General features: G+C 42.0%; 1 non-coding gene across 1 annotated transcript; it reads right to left on the reverse strand.

Moving 5' to 3' along the window:
• Positions 1-846: 846 nt before the first annotated feature.
• On the reverse strand, positions 847-919 carry TRNAG-CCC (transfer RNA glycine (anticodon CCC)). The gene has a single exon. It is a non-coding gene; the product is annotated as a tRNA-Gly (tRNA).
• Positions 920-7,813: the final 6,894 nt, after the last annotated feature.

Below are 7,813 nucleotides of genomic sequence, written 5' to 3' on the forward strand. Positions count from 1 at the left end.
CAAGCACCTCTGTCCATGTGATCTCCCAAGCAAGGTAGCCATTTCCTCCTCCAGGGGATCTTCCTGCCCAGGAATCAAACCCACATCTCCCTCATTGCAGGTGGATTCTTTATTGCTGAGCCACCAGGGAAGCCCTAACTAACTAGTATTAGTAAATAAAGCACTTTCTTGAATTTTGTAAGTCATTCAAGTGAATTACCAAACCTGAGTGGGAGGTGGTTGGAAACACTGAATTTGTAGGGAGTCAGGAAGAAGTGTGAGCAGTCCGGCTACCCCATTGCTGCTAGTGTCTGAAATGAGAGCAGTCTTGTAGAACTGAACCCTTAAACTTTAGGGTCTGATCATAACTCTGGGTATTTAGTACCAAAATCAAATTGAATTGTTAGACACCCGGTTGGTGTCCGAGGATCAGATAATTGACGGGTGTTTGTAAAGACACCACATATTTGGTGTCATCAAAAAAAAAAAAAATCTCTCTGCAGTCCTGGAGGGTGTTGAGTTAATCAGTAATATTCATAAATTCTGGGAATTAATCGTTCTCACTCTGTTCTGACCAACATGGGTGTATTCTGACTCTTAGCCATGAATGTCACTTTTTGTAGCTATACTTCAACAGTGCTGCAGAGAACTCATAGGGAAGGTAGCCAGTGATCTTCTAAAAATTTTTATTGGGGTAAATTGCTTCACAATATTATGTTAGTTTCTGCTGTATGTACACAGAAGTGAATCAGCTATATGTATACATATATCCCTTCCCTCCTTTTAAAAATATTTATTAATTTGGCGTCTTTAGTTGCAGCGTATGAAGGATCTTCAGTCTTTAGTTGCAGCATATGAAGGATCTAGTTCCCTGACCAGGGATTGAACCTGGGCCCACTGCATTGGGAATGCAAAGTCTTAGCCACTTACCCATCAGGGAAGTCCCCCAGTTCCCTCCATCTTGGACCTCCCCCTTCCCATCATCCCCCATCCTACCCATCTAGGCCGCCACGGGGTACCAAGCTGAGCTCCTTGTGCTGCACTAAATTGAATGGTGACAGAAGCCAGTTCTAAGTATAAGGAGTGAAACCATGATTCTGAGGATAGGGAAAGCAGGTAGGCAAATCACTCGCTTGAAAAACATTGGCAGAAAAGACCAGACCTGAATGGCCCAAACAATCTGCAGACATCCTTGACTCAGCTGACTGCTCTTTGGAGCTCCTCTGTTCAGTTCAGTTCAGTCGCTCAGTGTGTCCGACTCTTTTCGACGCCATGAATCACAGCACGCCAGGCCTCCCTGTCCATCACCATCTCCCGGAGTTCACTCAGACTCACGTCCATCGAGTCCGTGATCCCATCCAGCCATCTCATCCTCGGTCGTCCCCTTCTCCTCCTGCCCCCAATCCCTCCCAGCATCAAAGTCTTCTCCAATGAGTCAACTCTTCGCATGAGGTGGCCAAAGTACTGGAGTTTCAGCTTTAACGTCATTCCTTCCAAAGAAATCCCAGGGCTGATCTCCTTCAGAATGAATTGGTTGGATTTCCTTGCAGTCCAAGGGACTCTCAAGAGTCTTCTCCAACACCACAGTTCAGACGCATCAATTCTTCGGTGCTCAGCCTTCTTCACAGTCCAACACTCACATCCATACATGACCACAGGAAAAACCATAGCCTTGACTAGACGGACCTTAGTCGGCAAAGTAATGTCTCTGCTTTTGAATATGCTCTCTAGGTTGCTCGTAACTTTTCTTCCAAGGAGTAAGTGTCTTTTAATTTCATGGCTGCAATCACCATCTGCAGTGATTTTGGAGTCCCCCCAAAATAAAATCTGACACTGTTTCCACTGTTTCCCCATCTATTTCCCATGAAGTGATGGGACCAGATGCCATGATCTTCGTTTCCTGAATGTTGAGCTTTAAGCCAACTTTTTCACTCTCCACTTTCACTTTCAACAAGAGGCTTTTTAGTTCCTCTTCACTTTCTGCCATAAGGGTGGTGTCATCTGCATATCTGGGGTTATTGATATTTCTCCCGGCAATCTTGATTCCAGCTTGTGTTTCTTCCAGTCCAGCATTTCTCATGATGTACTCTGCATATAGGTTAAATAAGCAGGGTGACAATATACAGCCTTGACATACTACTTTTCCTATTTAGAACCAGTCTGTTGTTCCCTGTCCAGTTCTAACTGCTGCTTCCTGACCTGCATACAGATTTCTCAAGAGGCAGGTCAGGTGGTCTGGTATTCCCATCTCTTTCAGAATTTTCCACAGTTTATTGTGATCCACACAGTCAAAGGCTTTGGCATAGTCAATAAAGCAGAAATAGATGTTTTTCTGGAACTCTCTTGCTTTTTCCATGATCCAGTGGATGTTGGCAATTTGATCTCTGCTTCCTCTGCCTTTTCTAAAACCAGCTTGAACATCAGGGAGTTCACGGTTCATGTATTGCTGAAGGCTGGCTTTGAGAATTTTGAGCATTACTTTACTAGCATGTGAGATGAGTGCAATTGTGTGGTAGTTTGAGCATTCTTTGGCATTGCCTTTCTTTGGGATTGGAATGAAAACTGACCTTTTCCAGTCCTGTGGCCACTGCTGAGTTTTCCAAATTTACTAACATATTGAGTGCAGCACTTTCACAGCATCATCTTTTAGGATTTGAAATAGCTCAACTGGAATTCCATCACCTCCACTAGCTTTGTTCGTAGTGATGCTTTCTAAGGCCCACTTGACTTCACATTCCAAGATGTCTGGCTCTAGATGAGTGATCACACCATTGTGATTATCCAGGTCGTGAAGATCTATTTTGTACAGTTCTTCCGTGTATTCTTCCCACCTCTTCTTAATATCTTCTGCTTCTGTTAGGTCCAGACCATTTCTGTCCTTTATTGTACCCATCTTTGCATGAAATGTTCCCTTGGTATCTCTAATTTTCTTGAAGAGATCTCTAGTCTTTCCTATTGTGTTGTTTTCCTCTATTTCTTTGCATTGATCGCTGAAGAAGGCTTTCTTATCTCTTCTTGCTATTCTTTGGAACTCTGCATTCAGACGCTTATATCTTTCCTTTTCTCCTTTGTTTTTTGCCTCTCTTCTTTTCACAGCTATTTGTAAGGCCTCCCCAGACAGCCATTTTGCTTTTTTGCATTTCTTTTCCATGGGGATGGTCTTGATCCCTGTCTCCTGTACAATGTCACGAACCTCATTCCTTAGTTCATCAGGCACTCTATCTATCAGATCTAGGCCCTTAAATCTATTTCTCACTTCCACTGTATAATCATAAGGGATTTGATTTAGGTCATACCTGACTGGTCTAGCGGTTTTCCCTACTTTCTTCAATTTAAGTCTGAATTTGGTAATAAGGAGTTCATGATCTGAGCCACAGTCAGCTCCTGGTCCTTTTTTTGTTGACTGTATAGAGCTTCTCCATCTTTGGCTGCAAAGAATATAATCAATCTGATTTCGGTGTTGACCATCTGGTGATGTCCATGTGTAGAGTCTTCTCTTGTGTTGTTGGAAGAGGGTGTTTGCTATGACCAGTGCATTTTCTTGGCAAAACTCTATTAGTCTTTGCCCTGCTTCATTCTGTACTCCAAGGCCAAATTTGCCTGTTACTCCAAGTGTTTCTTGACTTCCTACTTTTGCATTCCTATCCCCTATAATGAAAAGGACATCTTTTTTTGGGTGTTAGTTCTAAAATGTCTTGGAGGTCTTCATAGAACCATTCAAGTTCAGCTTCTTCAGCATTACTGGTTGGGGCATAGACTTGGATAACTGTGATATTGAAGGAGTGCTATAATTCCACCTCAAATATGTGAATGACAGTGATATTACAAGTGTGATCGCTATAACATGAATTGATTCAACATGGGAAAGATAGTACAATTAGAAATTGTAGTAGCTATGGAGAAGAACAGGAAGGTGTGTCAGAGATGAAAAATAAGTGATATTTATTAGCATGTCAGGGGCTTCCCCGGTGGCCCCAGTTGTAAAGAATCTGCCTGCCAATTCAGGAGACATGAGAGATGGGGGTTTGATCCCTGGGTCTGGAAGATACCATAGAGGAGGGCATGGCAACCCACTCCAGTATTCTTGCCTGGAGAACCCCGTGGACAAAGGAGACTGGCAGTCCATGGGGTCACAAAGAGTCAGACATGACTGAAGCGACTTAGCATGCATTAGCCTATAAAAGGTGAACTTCAGTTTCAATGCATAGGATATGTGTAGTCTTGGGAAGGAACACAGAGATGGTTCAACTAAACCTGCTCATTTGACAACTGGAAAAGTGAAGGAGCTTTCCAGGATTTTGTGACTACTTAGTAGTAAGGCTGGAACTACAGCTTGGGGACCTCACTCATATATTTTTTCCCCTCCCCACTGCCTTCATGATTTTGTACCTGCTTCTGGCCATGTAGATACCACCTGTCTCCTGACAAACTTCCCACCTCTATGCTTTAGATCATGGTGTTTCTTAAGCTTGTTCTACACTCTTAAGTCTCTGTGAAATCCTGTCCTTTGAGATTTCTTTAAAATTTTACATCTTCCACAAAGAATTCCCCGAACAACACTCTTAACAGTTTTCTCCTTCTGAACAGTTCTGCTACTGCTAAGTCGCTTCAGTTGTGTCCGACTCTGTGCGATCCCATAGATGGCAGCCCAGCAGGCTCCCCCATCCCTGGGATTCTCCAGGCAAGAACACTGGAGTGGGTTGCCATTTCCTTCTCCAAAGCAGGAAAGTGAAAAGTGAAAGTGAAGTCGCTCAGTCGTGTCCAACCCTCAGTGACCCCATGGACTGCAGCCTACCAGGCTCCTCCGTCCATGGGATTTTCCAGGCAAGAGTATGGGAGTGGGGCGCCATTGCCTTCTCCGAAAGACGCTATGTACTTGGACCAGTGAAAGCTCCGAAGGAAACTTCATGCTCATGACAACTTTGCTTAGAGATGCACCCCCAAGGATGAGGTAATAGTTCTAGGTCTCCAGCTCTCAGTTCCAAAAAGTTTATTATATAAATTAAATAAACGTAATTCTCAGATACTGACTCTTTGTAAAACCAGGCCCAATAAATTTGCAACCAGTTATTGCCAGGCTCTGAAATGTTTTCCCCAGTAGAAGGCTCACATCTTTAGACTGCGATCTCATTTTCAACCATGTGAGTGAAAACATGTTTTCCTTTCCTTTGAGTTACTTTTCGAATTGCTTGACTAACTCATTTACAAGGAAGGCAAAAAATCTACTCCTAAAGATAGGAGTAATAAAGACTTCCTTTCTTATTCCCATAGCCAATAAAGGACTTAAAAATCCCAATTTAAATCCAGAGGCACCGTATTATGGATATCCAAGGATTCGAAAGGTAAGGGAGATGTGCTAGTCTCAGATCCCTTACGCCAACTAAATGGGCTCATTAAAATAGCCCGCTAATGTGAGCCCTGTTTCACACCTCCGTTTAGGATGAAGCAGCTATGCAGAGGTCAGCTGCAAGAGGGCAACGCGACAAGAAACACAAAATCCAACAGAGCTCCTGGAGTTCAGCAATCTCTGTTCACAAAGTTCGTGACATGAGAACAGGCTTAAATGATGATGCCTAGTTTTTCAAAACAGCTGTGAATCTATGACCCATCTGAGAGTGAAACACAACATCTTTCTGACTTAACAAGTAGGATAACGTATATATATTTGTATATGTTATCTCTAGTATCTGTCTCACAGGACCATTAGGAGAAATGAGACAGCAGATGTAGGGGGCTTCCCAGATGTCCTGGGATATCATAGAAATGCAATAAATATTATCCTTTGTTGTGTGTGCATTTGCTCGGGCATATCTGACTCTTTGCAGCCCCATGGACTTTAGCCCACCAGACTCTGTCCGTGGTATTTTTCAGACAAGAATACTCAAGTGGGTTGCCATTTCCTCCTCCAGGGGATCTTCCCAATCCAGGGGCCAAATTCGCCTCTCTTGTATCTCCTACGTGGGCAGGCAGATTCTTTTACTGCTGAGCCACTTGGGAAACCATATATATATATTAGATACTCTCAAAGGCAAGCTTTGGTTTTATCACTGTTACTAAATATATATATGTAATACTTACATCAATATTATTAAATCTCTCTCTCTACCTACCAACCTATCTCTCTATATATATGAAAAACCTTTTTCTCCAAGGCTGGCTTTGATTTTTCAATGTAATGCTCAACTTCTGTCTCTTTTATTTCCTTTCCTTCTTGGCAGTATTCTTCTTTGGCACACTTTGAATTGCTGTCGCATCATTTTTTCCAAAAAATTAGAGCCTTCTACGTCTTTCCCCACCTGGATTCTGCACATTTTGTCTGCACCCTGGCAAAGAATGCCTTGAGTAGCATAGTCTTGGGGCTTCCTTCTCTTCTCCGCCTCACGTCAGACACATTTGGGGGTGCTCTCTCTTTCAACCTGCCCAACAGAGGCTTCCCCCACAGGAATTTTCTCCCTGCAACTCCACATTCTTCTTCAGTAGTTGACTGTGACTGGGAAAATCGGCGTACAAAGCATTTTGCATTCTCTGGATGTACCACACAGTAATTCTGCTGTCTGAAAACTCTGTAATGTCAATAATTGATGCACTTGAGAAGTGGTAATTAAATTAGTTAATTATGCTGGTAAAATTACATGCAATTATGTGACTGCAGGGTATGTTTAGTAAATTAGGCTTTCCCATACTCACTACATATTGTGGTGCCAATTTTGTTCCTTGATGATTAGGTAGCTTTTGATACTTCTTAATTGATTTAATACCTGGATCTTCATTAGCCCTTGATTGCTATGCTATGTATGTCTGACATTTTTTTCTCTCTGATATTTTACTGAGATCGTACATCAAGGGAGAATATATGTACATGCTTGGGGATGCTGCATGCCTATATGTGAATATATACACAAGGTTTTCATTTCAAATATTTAGATGTTGAAATATCGCCTCCTTCACTGCCCTCCCACCTTCTGGGAAATAGCTAATCCTATCATATTGACTCAAATGGAATCCAAGAACTTAACTCTTCTTGAACACTCTAAGAAAAAGAAAAAGTCGTGTTTCATTATTTTGCCTCTGAAGTATCAGTACAAATAAATACTAGGCAGTAACAGAAAGAGGCAAACGCACGAACTATTAGGAAAGTTAATCATTTTACCTCTTTTTTTTTTTTAGCATGTTTAAATAAGATTCTTTATCTATGAGGAGTTACATAAAAGGTTATAATGAAACAATGGAAACTACAGAGCTGGCATTTGACCTGTAGAAGTTTGTAATCTGTTATGGGCTTCTCATGTACATTAGTAAATCTCCACAGTGCTGTGAAGACCATTAGTGCTATGGATGGAGCTTATAGAGACAGAGCCTCTTGGTTCAAGATTTTGATTGGCTGCGAGCTGGAGGGGAGTCTGGGAATTGATGTATATACTAGATGAAGAATGAACATCCTATTCAATTCCTGGTGGATAGTCTCAGAGTGAAGCAGGTTTTAGATTGGGACTGAAATTCAGGTTCTGCCTTTCAGGTCAGTGGTGATATTATCACCACTCCCCACCCCAACTCTATCTTATCAATTTCCTTTCCATCACTCACTCTAAACCTTCAAGTTGCTTTTGCTTAGACTGGAACTAGGCACATTTTCAAAACAGCTCCTTCTTTTACTCTCAACTGAGTGTCAGGAAGCAACCTGAGTTATATAGAAGAAAACATATCAATGGTAATGATCTACATTGAAGAATTGGATATTTAGTCTTTTGTTTGCTTGTTTCTTGAGGATTCAGTGCAGTTGTCAGCATTTGCGGCTTTTCCCATATCCTGTATCCCACCCGTAATATAAACAAGG

Source organism: Capricornis sumatraensis, chromosome 22 (assembly GCF_032405125.1).
Source record: "Capricornis sumatraensis isolate serow.1 chromosome 22, serow.2, whole genome shotgun sequence".
Classification (NCBI taxonomy): Eukaryota; Metazoa; Chordata; class Mammalia; order Artiodactyla; family Bovidae; genus Capricornis; species Capricornis sumatraensis.